Here is a 17180-nt window from a genome sequence, read left to right on the forward strand (position 1 = left end):
AATGGATAACATCAATGTTTGTTAGGTAAATAAAGTGTGCCACCGTGTGTTAACTTGTTGTGGCCGGGAATGACGTCAGCCAAAGTACCGGATCACCTCAGATCACTCTTGTTTCTCTTCAGATCGCATAAATCTTTCGCCTTTTACTAAAGATTTCCGTGGGGAGGAACAACAAGAGTATAACTTAATTTTTTGATGCTCTGCGAAAGCGGGGCTTCCTAAATATGTGAAAAACAAATCTAATATAGATCTTATTAACGTCCGCATTAGGGTCGTATTCGAGCACATACGGAACAGTACGATTGGGATTATACTCGCGTAATGATAACATTGTTGGATGCCCTGAAAAAGTTTGACCTTAGATGTAGAGTTTACCCCTATGAAATATGCAGTATCGTAAAGCAGTGATAGCTGTCGCGGATGCACATGCTCTGTAAAGTCAGCAGTACACGCTGGTCAGCTGTCCCAGTGTGAGCAATTTGACATGATACAAGACTTAAAAATAAACACAACGGGGTACCTACTGTGCAATGTACAACCATGTGCATCAGGGGTCATAGTAACCCGGCAACACAGTTTACGACAGTCGTATTCCAAGTCTTCACTACGGGTGCCTCCAGGGCTCACAAAGCCAATAATGTCACATAAGACGACAGTAGTTTCACCGTGCAGGACTTTGAAGAGGTAAAATATTACACAAATATAATAAATATAAATATTTTTAAATGTCAAGGGCAAGCAAATAAAAATATATTTTGACGAGAAGAGAGAATGTGAATTTTTCAAACCTAATTTACTTTCCATCCATCCATTTTTTACCACTTGTCCCTTTCGGGGTCGCTGGAGCCTATCTATGCTGCATTCGGGCCGTAGGCGGGGTACACCCTGAACAAGTCGCCACCTCATCGCAGGGCCGCCTAATTTACTTTGTTTAAATATAATTCTAGTGGATGTTGCCATTATTTAATAAAAATAAATGTTAACTATTTTTTAGAATGTTGGCGTGAATGTAAAAATAATTGTGAAAAATATAAAACATATAAATTAAATAAGTTAGAATTATTACTATTAATATCATTAATATTTGAAGTTGCAGTGTTATTCGTTTAAAATAATAAAAACTGCATACCTTTTAAGACTTTACCACTATTATTAAAGTGTACAAAAAATGCAGTTGCTCTCTAATAATGTCACTCAAAATGCAACATTATCTGTGCAAAGCGTATATCCACTAGACCAGTAGTCCCCAACCACAGGTCCGCGGCCCGGTACCGGTCCGTGGATCGATTGGTACTGGGCCGTACAAGAAATAAAAAATTAAAAGAAAAAAAAATATATTTTTTTATTTTTTATTTTTATTAAATCAACATAAAAAACACGAGATACACTTACAATTAGTGCACCAACCCAAAATACCTCCCTCCCCCATTTACACTCATTCATACTCATTCGCCCAAAAGGGTTGTTTCTTTCTGTTATTAATATTTCCGTCCGTAAGCACACATGATTGTATTATTTTAAGACAAAAAAAAAATAAAATAAAAAATACCATATCCACCCCCGGTCCCCCCGCCCCCGCCACCCGCCCGGTCAAGCGTTGTCCGCAGTTACAAAAAGGTTGGGGACCACTGCACTAGACCACATTAGAAAGTGTAGCCAATATCATGTTCGGTGTAGATTTGAAACCTGCAGTTCTTAAATTAGCCACACGGTGGAACTGTTTCTCATATAAAGTGCGTTCAGCAGCATTGAAGCAAATAATTATAATAAAACAAAACTGTGGATATTTCATTGTATTTCAAAAACCAAACCAACAATTAGAACTATTCAAAAACCCCTCTAAATAAGTCCTATAATGCTATAAATAGAATGAGAATATGTGGAAACACAAAGGCTGCAAATGTCACTTTGTTAAATAAATGTTTACATCATTAAATAACATTTGTTCAGCAGTCACACTTTTGTTTTTTGTTTTTAATCACAAGAACCACATTTGTGTTAAACGGGATTTTTGTCCTTTTATTTTGTTGAATAATTGTAATATTACCTCTTCTTCCTTCCTGGATTGCAGCTGCTTTCCCCTCCTTATCTTAATAAAGATGCTGTCAGATGCTGAGCAGTTAGTGCTGATGTCATCTTCTTAGTTATCAAAGACACTGTTCGATGAAAAAGAAGAACAATTGAAGATCAAACCTGCAGCATCCGTGCAATCAAACCCTTGAAAGGTCCGAAGGGTCCAATTAAAACTAAAATAAAATTGTTTCAAAAGCTGAACTTCATCTATTAAAACTTTCGCTCAATAGTGTGAATCTTCCTGATCAGAGCCCTGTTTCTTTCTCTTTGTCCTCTTAGCCCAGGGGTCGGCAACCTTTACCACTCAAAGAGCCATTTTGGCAAGTTTCACAAATTAAAGAAAGTAATGGGAGCCACAAAAAAAAAATTAAAATTTAAAGTGAAAAACTCCGCATACAAAGCTTAAATGCTGTGTGCTATGTTAACCAGGGGTCTCTGACACACGCACCGGCACGCACTTTAATGTGGACATTTGATGTTAGTGCAGCCCGCGAGTTTTGAATAATTGATTGGCGCTTGATAGCAAGTGCCCCTGGCTGCAGCCCGCAGATCGAGGAGGGGCTTATTTTCCCTCAATGTGGGCGGGTCTCAACGTTGAGCCCGCGGGCTCCATCTGGTGGCGGAGATCCGGCAGCACACATTCTCAAACGTCAATAAAGCTACTTTTAACTTGTCAAATGTATTTTTTTACCATGAAAAAACAATAAAATATATATATATATATAAACCATAGTATGAAAAAAGGTTCATGTATTTGATAGACTTAGACATTCCTACTTTTAACTTGTCAAATGTATCTGCCATCTTTTTTGTAGTTTTATTCCTTATTTATTATCTTCATTATTTTCTGTATTGATCGTACACTATTATTGTGTTTTTTTTGTTACTTCTGATATGGCCTTGCCACGGTTTATTTGCTTATTTATTTATTTATTTTTTGTGTCTTTTTATTTTGTATTGTTTTACATCTGATCAACTTCTGTGACTTTCCTTTTCTTTTTTAAGTGTGAACGGTGGAGAGGTCCTCGAGAGGTGATCTTGGGATCACTTCCTGAGGATCCTTGATGCCGAGGAATGTTCATCCACTATGGTCTGGATAGCCTGTAGCTGATCCTGAGCCAGAGCGGGATGGATGGATGGGTATCTTTTCTAATACTGTTTATACTGTAAACCTTGAATTGTTAAAGTTTAAGTGCACCTCTCTCCTCAAGTGTGCATGTGAGTGGGTATGAGTGGATGTGCGATTGTATGAAGGTTTTGCGTGACCAAAGTATGACTGTTAAATGTGATTTTAACTGTAAAATTCAATACAAATATTTGCAAAAAAAACCACAAAAAAAACTTGTCAAATGTATTTTTTTTTACCATGAAAAAACAATTAAAAAAAATATATATAAACCATAGTATGGAAAAAGGTTCATGTATTTGATAGACATTCCTACTTTTAACTTGTCAAATGTATTTTTTTTTACCATGAAAAAACAATTAAAAAAAATATATATCTAAACCATAGCATTTCCATAAGAGTATAGACACATATTATTTTGCACACTCAATTATAATAGCAAAGTCAAATAAACCAAAGACAGAAGACTTTGCATCATTGATTTTATTTTTCACCCCAGGCTAAAATTGTAAAAAACACATTTGACAAGTTAAAAGTAGGAATGTCTAAGTCTATCAAATACATGAACCTTTTTCCATATTAAGTCATTGTGCTGTGCCGGATCTCCGCCCACAGATGGAGCCCGCGGGCTCAACGTTGAGATCCACCTACATTGAGGGAGAATAAGCCCCTCCTCGATCTACGGGGCGACAGCAAGGCGTACTAACTCAGCAGCCACACATCTTACACTGACGGTACCAATACCCAGAATCCCATGCAGCCCTAACTCTTCCGCTCAACCAACGCACGGAGAGGTGGGGGGGGGGGGTTGATGTGTGGGGGGATTTGGTGGTAGCGGGGGTGTATAATGTAGACCGGAAGAGTTAGGGCTGCATGGGATTCTGGGTAATGGTTGTGTTGTGTTTATGTTGTGTTACGGTGGGATGTTCTCCAGAAATGTGTTTTTCATTCTTTTTTGGTGTGGGTTCACAGTGTGGCGCATATTTGTAACGTAACAATGTTAAAGTTGTTTGATACGGCTACTGTCAGTGTAAGCTGTGTGGCTGATGACTAAGTATGCTTTGCTGTCTCCTGTGTGTGCAAGTAATAATAATATGCAACATGTGGCTAGACTGGCATGCTGTTTGTAAATGCAATAGAGGACAATTACTGCGGTGCAATTAGGGCACGCCCTTTATTTAGTAATTAGAGTGTAAATAGGAAAATTTTTTCCCTGGGAGTAATCTATGAGGGACACTGAGATCCATAAGTCTCCTGGGAAAATCGGGGGGGTCGGCATGTATGTAGCTGAGCCGCATCAGAGTGGTCAAGGAGCCGCATGCGGGTTGCCGACCCCTGCTCTAGGCGGAGCCAAAACGAATGCGACAGTAGCGCGGGTCTGGCGACTTAAAGGCGGATCCGCGTAGGAATCTTCTGCTGTGTGGGAAGTGGATAAAACAAGCATCAGCATTCAGGAACTAAAATGAGTTGAACAGAGAAAAGGAAAATTACACGACTATGTTGGAGCATCAGAGAACGTTTTACAAAACTTCAAATTTTAGCTATCTCAATATTTGCATTGAAAAATATAAAATATAATAAAATATGATGATCTAAGTGAGGATTTAGCGCCCCCCTGGGTTGTGTGGGCACTCCTACGGCAGTCCATGTTGAGTTCAGAAAATAAAGTCCATCCATCCATCCATTTTCTACCGCTTGTCCCTCATGTATGAAGAGTCTTAGTTTTTGTGTTTTAAAATTAATTTTTTGCAGCTATTTATTCCATGTTGAGCATATAAATGAAGCCATTAAATTTGAGGAGTTGTTTGAGAGCTGTATGAGTAGACTCTTTTTTTCAGATGGCGAACCCAATGTGACATTTTGTTGTTCCTGTCATGATGGACGCGAGATAACCCAGCTGTCAGATGTTAATATGTCTGCTTATTAAACGCTCAACAAATCCTACGACCATTTTAAGTATATTAACACATACAAATGATTATAGGTGACACTTAAACACCCATACATGCTATAACACGTCTGTTAAAAAAAAAAGAAGCAAATTAAACCGATGCCTATTCGGTGTAGGCTAATTACTTTGCGTCTAACCCACCAAATGTTAAACTAAATCTAGTAGCCTGTGAATGTGAGTGGATACTAAGAATGTAATGGTAAATGGTAGAATGATTAATCATGGTAAAAATTCCAGACGGTTAGTAATACCATTTAAATTTGTAATTATAGAAAAAAAGTTATTCATTAATGCATTTTAGGAAACTTTGCTCAGTTTGTGTAAATGAAGTCGCTGCATGCGCACCACCGCGGTTTGGTCCAAGAAAACATGGCAGCAACTACACAGACCTTGGTCCAGGACGTTTTTCCCTTTGAGTAGACGGAGCCGAACGCTTTGTTTCACTGTATTTCCCTCGCTTTACTTCCGTAGCGTAGAGTCTTGGCGTGCGTTTAAGAGCGCACTGCTGTTAGACGGCGACATGTGCGGACAATATTGGAGACAGACGCATTTTTCCTACACTAAAAGTATACAGCGGAGGAGAAAAATATTTGATGTGGCTTTTATTTTCTCAACACAGCGTCTTTCACTAGCCTGCTGTGACTGAGAGTTAATGACGTGAGGAACCATGCAGCAGGTAATGTGTCGGGGACGTTGCCATAACTTATTTATAGTAACTCAGCTTTTATTTAACAGCTAACTGTCACGGCCCGGGCGCACTCCAGTGTGCAGTCATCTGCGCTGTGCGCACCTCCAAGCGTGCGCTGGCACGCGCCACTCCGGCTCCAGCAAGCGGCTGCATTCAATCGGCAATCAATCAGCACTCTACACACCTGTCACTGATGAGCTTCCTGGGCTTCTTAAAGGCCTACTGAAATGAATTTTTTTTATTCAAACGGGGATAGCAGATCTATTCTATGTGTCATACTTGATCATTTCGCGATATTGCCATATTTTTGCTGAAAGGATTTAGTATAGAACGACGACGATAAAGATTGCAACTTTTGGTATCTGATAAAAAAAAGGCTTGCCCCTACCGGAAGTAGCGTGACGTAGTCAGTTGAACATATACGCAAAGTTCCCTATTGTTTACAATGATGGCCGCATGAAGTGAGAGAGATTCGGACCGAGAAAGCGACAATTTCCCCATTAATTTGAGCGAGGATGAAAGATTTGTGGATGAGTAAAGTGCAAGTGAAGGACTAGTGGGGAGTTGAAGCTATTCAGATAGGGAAGATGCTGTGAGAGCCGGGGGTGACCTGATATTCAGCTGGGAATGACTACAACAGTAAATAAACACAAGACATATATATACTCTATTAGCCACAACACAACCAAGCTTATATTTAACATGCCACAAATTAATCCTGCATAAAAACACCTGCGTGTTTGTTATGCTAGCTCCTAGCTCCTCTGCTAGCTCCTAGCTCCATAGAACACGCCAATACAATTCAAACACCTGATCAACACACACAATCACTCAGCCCAAAAGACCGTTCACCTAACCCAAGGTTCATAAAGCTTATATATTTTTAAAAAGTTACGTACGTGACACGCACGTACGGTACGGTACGTGTTATGCTAGCTCCTAGCTCCTATGCTAGCTCCTAGCTCCATAGAACACGCCAATACAATTCAAACACCTGATCAACACACACAATCACTCAGCCCAAAAGACCGTTCACCTAACCCAAGGTTCATAAAGCTTATATATTTTAAAAAAGTTACGTACATACGCAAAAAAAAGTTGCGCACATACGGTCAAGCGATCAAATGTTTAGAAGCCAAAGCTGCATACTCACAGTAGCACGTATGCGTCTTTGTCATCCAAATCAAAGTAATCCTGGTAAGAGTCTGTGTTGTCCCAGTTCTCTACAGGCGTCTGTGTATCGAAGTCAAAAGTCCTCCTGGTTAGAGTCTCTGTTATCCGAGTTCTTCCATCTTGACTGCATCTTTCGGGAATGTAAACAAAGAAGCGCCGGCTGTGTACTGTTGTGGCTGACTACGTTAGAAAAATACGTCCATTTCGCACCGACAACTTTCTTCTTTGCTTGCTCAGCTTCCTTCTCCATAATGCAATGAACATGATTGAAACAGATTCACGAACACAGATGTCCAGAATACTGTGGAATTATGAAATGAAAACAGAGCTTTTTCGTATTGGCTTCAATGTGGAAGGCATACCCGTGTTCGCCGGTCTACGTCACGCGCATACGTCATCCTCAGAGGCGTTTCGAACCGGAAGTTTAGCGGCAAATTTAAAATGTCACTTTAAAAGTTAACCCGGCCGTATTGGCATGTGTTATAATGTTAAGATTTCATCATTGATATATAAACTATCAGACTGCGTGGTCGGTAGTAGTGGGTTTCAGTAGGCCTTTAAGTAGTGTCACCTTGAAACCGTGTGTTACCTTGGTGTGGCCGGGAATGGGGTCGGCCAAAGTACGTTCAGCCTGTAGATCACTCTTGTTTCTCTTCAAGTCGCATAAATCTTTCGCCTTTTACTAAAGATTTCCGTGGGGAGGAACAACAAGAGGCTTACTAAATTTTTTAATGCCCTGTGAAGCAGGGCTTCTCTTTCCTGTGAAAACAATACATATTGAGCGGGGGTTGACTGTTGCAATGTTTAGTGTGCGGTTGCAACAATACCAAGGTGACAGCCAGTGGTGAACATGTGGTAATGGATGGATCCGGTCTCATTTAAAACTTGGAATTTCCCTGCCAATATTCAGGTCCCCAGTCAATTGACCAGTGCTTTTCTTTTTGAACTTGTTACAATCCACTTGATTTCATCGGGGGAAAGTAAATTAATTTGAACTGTCTTGGTTTTTCTAAATTTGAAACTGTAAAATGTGTTGTACATCAACAAAATGCACCCTGTGAGTGAAAACAGTAGTCTTGCAGATGACTTCCTCTCAGCAATTGTTAGAACGTTAAAACTATACTTTCAGGGATCATTTCTAAAGATATTGTCTTGAGAAATGTGTTTCTAAAGTGAAGGTCTTGCTAACCATGATGATGAGATTAGATGTTTCTTCCTGAACATGAAACTGACATGGAACAATGATTCTGTCATGTGTTCTTTGTCATTGGTGATTGTTCTTTGCTTCTTAATGAGGTTTTGATGGAGGGAATATGTTCAAAGTGGTTACCTACATCTTTAATAAGAAAGTCTTCAAAGATGTATGGCTTATTACTAAAATATTACTCTTTGATTAAAGCATTCTCAGTTGGATATGAGGAGACTAGTCTTCCAATGAACAGTGGAAACAAATCGTACGACCGCATGGCACTTAAACACCCATAACTTGAATATTTGGAAATGGAAGAAAAACTAATTAAACTGATGCCTATCGTGTTTTGGCTAAGTACCAGAACCCGTTTTGCCCGTTAAACCAAGGCGAGATGATACTTGACTAAAATGCGTGGACATTTGTAAGGTGCTGCAGCATTGCTTGGGAATGTGACTGGATACCATCAGTTGTTGGTTAAGTAGTGTCACCTTGAAACCGTGTGTTACCTTGGTGTGGCCGGGAATGGGGTCGGCCAAAGTACATTCAGCCTGTAGATCACTCTTGTTTCTCTTCAAGTCGCATAAGTCTTTCGCCTTTTACTAAAGATTTCTGTGGGGCGGAACAACAAGAGGCTTACAAAAAATGTTAATGCCCTGTGAAGCAGGGCTTCTCTTTCCTGTGAAAACAATAACAATGAGTAGTGGTTGACTGTTGCAATGTTTAGTGTGTGGTTGCAACAATACCAAGGTTACAGCCAGTGGTGAACATGCGGTAATGGATGGATCCGGTCTCATTTAAAACTTGGAATTTCCCTGCCAATATTCAGGTCCTCAGTCAATTGACCAGTGCTTTTCTTTTTGAACTTGTTACAATCCACTTGATTTCATCGGGGGAAAGTAAATTAATTTGTACTGTCTTGGTTTTTCTAAATTTGAAACCGTAAAATGTGTTGTACATCAACAAAATGCACCCTGTGAGTGAAAACAGTAGTCTTGCAAATGACTTCCTCTCAGCAAATGTTACAACGTTAAGACTGTACTTTCAGGGATCGTTTCTAAAGATATTGTCTGGAGAAATGTGTTTCTAAAGTGAAGGTCTTGCTAACCATGATGATGAGATTAGATGTTTCTTCCTGAACATGAAGCTGACATGGAACAATGATTCTGTCATGTGTTCTTTGTCATTGATGATTGTTCTTTGCTTCTTAATGAGGTTTTGATGGAGGGAATATGTTCAGAGTGGTTACCTACATCTTTAATAAGAAAATCTTCAAAGATGTATGGCTTATTGCTAAAGTGTTACTCTTTGATTAAAGCATTCTCAGTTGGATATGAGGAGACTAGTCTTCCAATGAACAGTGGAAACAAATCGTACGACCGCATGGCACTTAAACACCCATAACTTGAATATTTGGAAATGGAAGAAAAACTAATTAAACTGATGCCTATCGTGTTTTGGCTAAGTACCAGAACCCGTTTTGCCCGTTAAACCAAGGCGAGATGATACTTGACTAAAATCATTTGTAAGGTGCTGCAGCATTGCTTGGGAATGTGACTGGATACCATCAGTTGTTGGTTAAGTAGTGTCACCTTGAAACCGTGTGTTACCTTGGTGTGGCCGGGAATGGGCTCGGCCCAAGTACATTCAGCCTGTAGATCACTCTCGTTTCTCTTCAAGTCGCATAAATCTTTCGCCTTTTACTAAAGATTTCCGTGGGGAGGAACAACAAGAGGCTTACTAAATTTTTTAATGTCCTGTGAAGCAGGGCTTCTCTTTCCTGTGAAAACAATAACAATGAGCGGTGGTTGACTGTTGCAATGTTTAGTGTGTGGTTTCAACAATACCAAGGTTACAGCCAGTGGTGAACATGTGGTAATGGTTGGATCCGGTCTCATTTAAAACTTGGAATTTCCCTGCCAATATTCAGATCATCAGTCAATTGACCAGTGCTTTTCTTTTTGAACTTGTTACAATCCACTTGATTTCATCGGGGGAAAGTAAATTAATTTGTACTGTCTTGGTTTTTCTAAATTTGAAACTGTAAAATGTGTTGTACATCAACAAAATGCACCCTGTGAGTGAAAACAGTAGTCTTGCAGATGACTTCATCTCAGCAATTGTTAGAATGTTAAGACTATACTTTCAGGGATCATTTCTAAAGATATTGTCTTGAGAAATGTGTTTCTACAGTGAAGGTCTTGCTAACCATGATGATGAGATTAGATGTTTCTTCCTGAACATGAAGCTGACATGGAACAATGATTCTGTCATGTGTTCTTTGTCATTGATGATTGTTCTTTGCTTCTCAATGAGGTTTTGATGGAGGGAATATGTTCAGAGTGGTTACCTACATCTTTAATAAGAAAGTCTTCAAAGATGTATGGCTTATTGCTAAAATGTGACTCTTTGATTAAAGCATTCTCAGTTGGATATGAGGAGACTAGTCTTCCAATGAACAGTGGAAACAAATCGTACGGCCGCATGGCACTTAAACACCCATAACTTGAATATTTGGAAATGGAAGAAAAACAAATTAAACTGATGCCTATCGTGTTTTGGCTAAGTACCAGAACCCGTTTTGCCCGTTAAACCAAAGCGAGATGATACTTGACTAACATCTGTGGACATTTGTAAGGTGCTGCAGCATTGCTTGGGAATGTGACTGGATACCATCAGTTGTTGGTTAAGTAGTGTCACCTTGAAACCGTGTGTTACCTTGGTGTGGCCGGGAATGGGGTCGGCCAAAGTACATTCAGCCTGTAGATCACTCTTGTTTCTCTTCAAGTCGCATAAATCTTTCGCCTTTTACTAAAGATTTCCGTGGGGAGGAACAACAAGAGGCTTACTAAATTTTTTAATGCCCTGTGAAGCAGGGCTTCTCTTTCCTGTGAAAACAATAACAATGAGCGGTGGTTGACTGTTGCAATGTTTAGTGTGTGGTTTCAACAATACCAAGGTTACAGCCAGTGGTGAACATGCGGTAATGGATGGATCCGGTCTCATTTAAAACTTGGAATTTCCCTGCCAATATTCAGGTCCTCAGTCAATTGACCAGTGCTTTTCTTTTTGAACTTGTTACAATCCACTTGATTTCATCGGGGGAAAGTAAATTAATTTGAACTGTCTTGGTTTTTCTAAATTTGAAACCGTAAAATGTGTTGTAAGTCAACAAAATGCACCCTGTGAGTGAAAACAGTAGTCTTGCAGATGACTTCCTCTCAGCAATTGTTAGAACGTTAAGACTATACTTTCAGGGATCATTTATAAAGATATTGTCTTGAGAAATGTGTTTCTAAAGTGAAGGTCTTGCTAACCATGATGATGAGATTAGATGTTTCTTCCTGAACATGAAGCTGACATGGAACAATGATTCTGTCATGTGTTCTTTGTCATTGATGATTGTTCTTTGCTTCTTAATGAGGTTTTGATGGAGGGAATATGTTCAGAGTGGTTACCTACATCTTTAATAAGAAAGTCTTCAAAGATGTATGGCTTATTGCTAAAATGTGACTCTTTGATTAAAGCATTCTCAGTTGGATATGAGGAGACTAGTCTTCCAATGAACAGTGGAAACAAATCGTACGGCCGCATGGCACTTAAACACCCATAACTTGAATATTTGGAAATGGAAGAAAAACTAATTAAACTGATGCCTATCGTGTTTTGGCTAAGTACCAGAACCCGTTTTGCCCGTTAAACCAAAGCGAGATGATACTTGACTAACATCTGTGGACATTTGTAAGGTGCTGCAGCATTGCTTGGGAATGTGACTGGATACCATCAGTTGTTGGTTAAGTAGTGTCACCTTGAAACCGTGTGTTACCTTGGTGTGGCCGGGAATGGGGTCGGCCAAAGTACGTTCAGCCTGTAGATCACTCTTGTTTCTCTTCAAGTCGCATAAATCTTTCGCCTTTTACTAAAGATTTCCGTGGGGAGGAACAACAAGAGGCTTACTAAGTTTTTTAATTCCCTGTGAAGCAGGGCTTCTCTTTCCTGTGAAAACAATACATAATGAGCGGTGGTTGACTGTTGCAATGTTTAGTGTGCGGTTGCAACAATACCAAGGTGACAGCCAGTGGTGAACATGTGGTAATGGATGGATCCGGTCTCATTTAAAACTTGGAATTTCCCTGCCAATATTCAGGTCCCCAGTCAATTGACCAGTGCTTTTCTTTTTGAACTTGTTACAATCCACTTGATTTCATCGGGGGAAAGTAAATTAATTTGAACTGTCTTGGTTTTTCTAAATTTGAAACCGTAAAATGTGTTGTAAGTCAACAAAATGCACCCTGTGAGTGAAAACAGTAGTCTTGCAGATGACTTCCTCTCAGCAATTGTTAGAACGTTAAGACTATACTTTCAGGGATCATTTCTAAAGATATTGTCTTGAGAAATGTGTTTCTACAGTGAAGGTCTTGCTAACCATGATGATGAGATTAGATGTTTCTTCCTGAACATGAAGCTTACATGGAACAATGATTCTGTCATGTGTTCTTTGTCATTGATGATTGTTCTTTGCTTCTTAATGAGGTTTTGATGGAGGGAATATGTTCAGAGTGGTTACCTACATCTTTAATAAGAAAGTCTTCAAAGATGTATGGCTTATTCCTAAAACGTGACTCTTTGATTAAAGCATTCTCAGTTGGATATGAGGAGACTAGTCTTCCAATGAACAGTGGAAACAAATCGTACGACCGCATGGCACTTAAACACCCATAACTTGAATATTTGGAAATGGAAGAAAAACAAATTAAACTGATGCCTATCGTGTTTTGGCTAAGTACCAGAACCCGTTTTGCCCGTTAAACCAAGGCGAGATGATACTTGACTAAAATCTGTGGACATTTGTAAGGTGCTGCAGCATTGCTTGGGAATGTGACTGGATACCATCAGTTGTTGGTTAAGTAGTGTCACCTTGAAACCGTGTGTTACCTTGGTGTGGCCGGGAATGGGGTCGGCCAAAGTACATTCAGCCTGTAGATCACTCTTGTTTCTCTTCAAGTCGCATAAATCTTTCGCCTTTTACTAAAGATTTCCGTGGGGAGGAACAACAAGAGGCTTACTAAATTTTTTAATGCCCTGTGAAGCAGGGCTTCTCTTTCCTGTGAAAACAATACATAATGAGCGGTGGTTGACTGTTGCAATGTTTAGTGTGCGGTTGCAACAATACCAAGGTGACAGCCAGTGGTGAACATGTGGTAATGGATGGATCCGGTCTCATTTAAAACTTGGAATTTCCCTGCCAATATTCAGGTCCCCAGTCAATTGACCAGTGCTTTTCTTTTTGAACTTGTTACAATCCACTTGATTTCATCGGGGGAAAGTAAATTAATTTGAACTGTCTTGGTTTTTCTAAATTTGAAACCGTAAAATGTGTTGTAAGTCAACAAAATGCACCCTGTGAGTGAAAACAGTAGTCTTGCAGATGACTTCCTCTCAGCAATTGTTAGAACGTTAAGACTATACTTTCAGGGATCATTTCTAAAGATATTGTCTTGAGAAATGTGCTTCTACAGTGAAGGTCTTGCTAACCATGATGATGACATTAGATGTTTCTTCCTGAACATGAAGCTGACATGGAACAATGATTCTGTCATGTGTTCTTTGTCATTGATGATTGTTCTTTGCTTCTTAATGAGGTTTTGATGGAGGGAATATGTTCAGAGTGGTTACCTACATCTTTAATAAGAAAGTCTTCAAAGATGTATGGCTTATTGCTAAAATGTGACTCTTTGATTAAAGCATTCTCAGTTGGATATGAGGAGACTAGTCTTCCAATGAACAGTGGAAACAAATCGTACGACCGCATGGCACTTAAACACCCATAAATTGAATATTTGGAAATGGAAGAAAAACTAATTAAACTGATGCCTATCGTGTTTTGGCTAAGTACCAGAACCCGCTTTGCCCGTTAAACCAAGGCGAGATGATACTTGACTAAAATCCGTGGACATTTGTAAGGTGCTGCAGCATTGCTTGGGAATGTGACTGGATACCATCAGTTGTTGGTTAAGTAGTGTCACCTTGAAACCGTGTGTTACCTTGGTGTGGCCGGGAATGGGGTCGGCCAAAGTACATTCAGCCTGTAGATCACTCTTGTTTCTCTTCAAGTCGCATAAATCTTTCGCCTTTTACTAAAGATTTCCGTGGGGAGGAACAACAAGAGGCTTACTAAATTTTTTAATGCCCTGTGAAGCAGGGCTTCTCTTTCCTGTGAAAACAATAACAATGAGCGGTGGTTGACTGTTGCAATGTTTAGTGTGTGGTTTCAACAATACCAAGGTTACAGCCAGTGGTGAACATGCGGTAATGGATGGATCCAGTCTCATTTAAAACTTGGAATTTCCCTGCCAATATTCAGGTCCTCAGTCAATTGAGCAGTGCTTTTCTTTTTGAACTTGTTACAATCCACTTGATTTCATCGGGGGAAAGTTAATTAATTTGAACTGTCTTAGTTTTTCTAAATTTGAAACCGTAAAATGTGTTGTACATCAACAAAATGCACCCTGTGAGTGAAAACAGTAGTCTTGCAAATGACTTCCTCTCAGCAATTGTTAGAACGTTAAGACTGTACTTTCGGGGATCATTTCTAAAGATTTTGTCTTGAGAAATGTGTTTCTAAAGTGAAGGTCTTGCTAACCATGATGATGAGATTAGATGTTTCTTCCTGAACATGAAGCTGACATGGAACAATGATTCTGTCATGTGTTCTTTGTCATTGGTGATTGTTCTTTGCTTCTTAATGAGGTTTTGATGGAGGGAATATGTTCAAAGTGGTTACCTACATCTTTAGTAAGAAAGTCTTCAAAGATGTATGGCTTATTACTAAAATATTACTCTTTGATTAAAGCATTCTCAGTTAGATATGAGGAGACTAGTCTTCCAATGAACAGTGGAAACAAATCGTACGACCGCATGGCACTTAAACACCCATAACTTGAATATTTGGAAATGGAAGAAAAACTAATTAAACTGATGCCTATCGTGTTTTGGCTAAGTACCAGAACCCGTTTTGCCCGTTAAACCAAGGCGAGATGATACTTGACTAAATTCCGTGGACATTTGTAAGGTGCTGCAGCATTGCTTGGGAATGTGACTGGATACTGTTGCGTTTGACCAGATGTTCCTCCAAGTGGGATGTAAAACGCTGGTCAGTCCCAAGTTCCTTAATGACATATCAACTGAACTCAAAAGGTACCACCAAGCCTAGAATAGGTATTTTGTAATTTTATTGTCAAATATTTGAGAATAGAGACCAGCCTCGAACAACACATACAAATGCGCAGCCCAAGTTGATCTGGCCTTCCACAGGCAAAAAGCAACTCTTTTCACACAAAGAAAGCCCCCATCCCCCCTCAACACTGATAAGAAGAGAGACTTGGGGGTTGTGTTCACATTCCTGATGGTTTACGACCCTGTCTAACCAGGCAATCTGAAGACAAAGAGAAACTAGTATACAGAGTAAAATTAAGGAAAAAAATATGAGCTGATTCAAACATGATTATGAATAAAGAAATAGCTCTTAAACATATGCATTATCTACAATCCCCCTTCAGATCTTATCCAAAAGATCTCTCCTACGAGAGCAACACCTCTAAAGCACGCCCTACATTAAAGTAGGTGCTGTTTTGGTTTTCGAGCAAGGTATCGATAAACAATCAAACCATAGTTACATGGGAGAGAGAAGGAGGGAGTCAACGTCAATGTCGTCATTGTCAGGGAAGGAAACTAACGGTCCCTGAAAGTCACCACTATGCTTGACCCCCTTCAGTGACATAGCAAGCCCAGAACCAGGGTGGGGTTGACCTTTGACAGCTCTAACAATGATGCGGGTGCATAGAGACCTAGCACAAGGGGCAATAAAGCATCCGCATGAGGTTATGACGGCCAAGAAAACTCCAATGGAGACCAGGGCCGACTTAATTAGGTCAGACCACCTGCCAAAGGTGTTATGAAGCCAATCTTTAAAGGGGTCAGAGACACCGGAAACTTCAGTAAGTTCTTAGGCTCTGAGGCCTTCTAAGGCGCTCTGGACCGAGCCATCGGGGGCAGCATTGTTAGGAATGAAGGTACAGCATTGGTCACCAAACATTGCACACACACACCTTCTTCCTTGGCTAGGATGCGGTCAATGGCTATGCGGTTCTGGATGGCCATGAGGGAGGTCGGGGCAAGTTGTTCAGCAAGTCCCTCAACGGCGTCACGAGTCAGGTTGGTCAGTCTCAACAGATTATAAAAAACATAGTTAATGCGTTCTACATTTTTAGTAGCAGTCACAGGGAAAATAGCACCAATGATAGGAAGGTTCTCGAAACCTGCACAGGATTCACACCACAATTTGTGTTGTGAGGGGACCCCTCTTGGTTGTCCAATTGCATCAAAGTAAACACCATCAGGGTTTCTCATCAGATCAAAGGAGCCCTTTACACTCCTCCGAGATAAAACATGGCGGCGTCGGCGAGAAGTTAGAGAGGCCGCTGAGACAGGAGTTACAAGGGGAGTTAATTTGGTACCCACTAGGGTGAGTGGGGTCACCAGTCTAACCATAGCACAAAGCCCTACGGATAACGTTGGGATTCTAATGTACAATCTGTGCTCCCCACAATACCAGAATAAGTCAGCTCGCGCCCAAGGGCCTATCCTTGAGCCATCTATCAGTGTGGTGCACCAGGAAGGGTTAATGTCACCCAATTTGTTGGGGGACGAAGAGGGTCCTTTGAATTGAAAACACGTGTAATTCAGCTTTTGGGCCACAAATGGAAGAAGTCGGGTGGCATTGTCAACAGAAGGGTACACACTAGCCAACAAATCGCACCCTGGTGGCGTGGGTTCAGAGAACAAGGAAATAAGACAGTTTGAGCCATTTATGTCAGTCAACTTAAAAGGGGCGGGGTAAGTGTGGGGAAAAGGACGTCCAGCGGAACAAGCAACACAGTCACCCAGGTTTTGGCATCCACCTGAGCCACAGGTTTACCTG

The 17180-nt window shown here is 40.3% G+C and overlaps 15 non-coding genes across 15 annotated transcripts; all 15 read left to right on the forward strand.

The window, feature by feature from the left end:
* Positions 1 to 102: 102 nt before the first annotated feature.
* On the forward strand, positions 103 to 216 carry LOC133640045 (U5 spliceosomal RNA). Its single transcript, XR_009823952.1, has one exon. It is a non-coding gene; the product is annotated as a U5 spliceosomal RNA (small nuclear RNA).
* A 7435-nt stretch (positions 217 to 7651) lies between these two features.
* On the forward strand, positions 7652 to 7762 carry LOC133640104 (U5 spliceosomal RNA). Its single transcript, XR_009824009.1, has one exon. It is a non-coding gene; the product is annotated as a U5 spliceosomal RNA (small nuclear RNA).
* Positions 7763 to 8124: 362 nt separating this feature from the next.
* Positions 8125 to 8338, forward strand: LOC133640026 (small nucleolar RNA U3). The gene has a single exon (XR_009823941.1). It is a non-coding gene; the product is annotated as a small nucleolar RNA U3 (small nucleolar RNA).
* Positions 8339 to 8760: 422 nt separating this feature from the next.
* Positions 8761 to 8871, forward strand: LOC133640173 (U5 spliceosomal RNA). The gene has a single exon (XR_009824076.1). It is a non-coding gene; the product is annotated as a U5 spliceosomal RNA (small nuclear RNA).
* Positions 8872 to 9232: 361 nt separating this feature from the next.
* Positions 9233 to 9446, forward strand: LOC133640006 (small nucleolar RNA U3). Its single transcript, XR_009823924.1, has one exon. It is a non-coding gene; the product is annotated as a small nucleolar RNA U3 (small nucleolar RNA).
* A 415-nt stretch (positions 9447 to 9861) lies between these two features.
* On the forward strand, positions 9862 to 9972 carry LOC133640121 (U5 spliceosomal RNA). The gene has a single exon (XR_009824025.1). It is a non-coding gene; the product is annotated as a U5 spliceosomal RNA (small nuclear RNA).
* A 361-nt stretch (positions 9973 to 10333) lies between these two features.
* On the forward strand, positions 10334 to 10547 carry LOC133640064 (small nucleolar RNA U3). Its single transcript, XR_009823971.1, has one exon. It is a non-coding gene; the product is annotated as a small nucleolar RNA U3 (small nucleolar RNA).
* A 422-nt stretch (positions 10548 to 10969) lies between these two features.
* On the forward strand, positions 10970 to 11080 carry LOC133640105 (U5 spliceosomal RNA). The gene has a single exon (XR_009824010.1). It is a non-coding gene; the product is annotated as a U5 spliceosomal RNA (small nuclear RNA).
* A 361-nt stretch (positions 11081 to 11441) lies between these two features.
* Positions 11442 to 11655, forward strand: LOC133640013 (small nucleolar RNA U3). The gene has a single exon (XR_009823931.1). It is a non-coding gene; the product is annotated as a small nucleolar RNA U3 (small nucleolar RNA).
* A 422-nt stretch (positions 11656 to 12077) lies between these two features.
* LOC133640159 (U5 spliceosomal RNA) lies at positions 12078 to 12188 on the forward strand. Its single transcript, XR_009824062.1, has one exon. It is a non-coding gene; the product is annotated as a U5 spliceosomal RNA (small nuclear RNA).
* Positions 12189 to 12550: 362 nt separating this feature from the next.
* Positions 12551 to 12764, forward strand: LOC133640002 (small nucleolar RNA U3). The gene has a single exon (XR_009823920.1). It is a non-coding gene; the product is annotated as a small nucleolar RNA U3 (small nucleolar RNA).
* Positions 12765 to 13186: 422 nt separating this feature from the next.
* LOC133640106 (U5 spliceosomal RNA) lies at positions 13187 to 13297 on the forward strand. The gene has a single exon (XR_009824011.1). It is a non-coding gene; the product is annotated as a U5 spliceosomal RNA (small nuclear RNA).
* A 362-nt stretch (positions 13298 to 13659) lies between these two features.
* Positions 13660 to 13873, forward strand: LOC133640209 (small nucleolar RNA U3). The gene has a single exon (XR_009824112.1). It is a non-coding gene; the product is annotated as a small nucleolar RNA U3 (small nucleolar RNA).
* A 422-nt stretch (positions 13874 to 14295) lies between these two features.
* On the forward strand, positions 14296 to 14406 carry LOC133640107 (U5 spliceosomal RNA). Its single transcript, XR_009824012.1, has one exon. It is a non-coding gene; the product is annotated as a U5 spliceosomal RNA (small nuclear RNA).
* A 361-nt stretch (positions 14407 to 14767) lies between these two features.
* Positions 14768 to 14981, forward strand: LOC133640016 (small nucleolar RNA U3). Its single transcript, XR_009823934.1, has one exon. It is a non-coding gene; the product is annotated as a small nucleolar RNA U3 (small nucleolar RNA).
* Positions 14982 to 17180: the final 2199 nt, after the last annotated feature.

Source organism: Entelurus aequoreus, linkage group LG22 (genome assembly GCF_033978785.1).
Source record: "Entelurus aequoreus isolate RoL-2023_Sb linkage group LG22, RoL_Eaeq_v1.1, whole genome shotgun sequence".
Lineage (NCBI taxonomy): Eukaryota > Metazoa > Chordata > Actinopteri > Syngnathiformes > Syngnathidae > Entelurus > Entelurus aequoreus.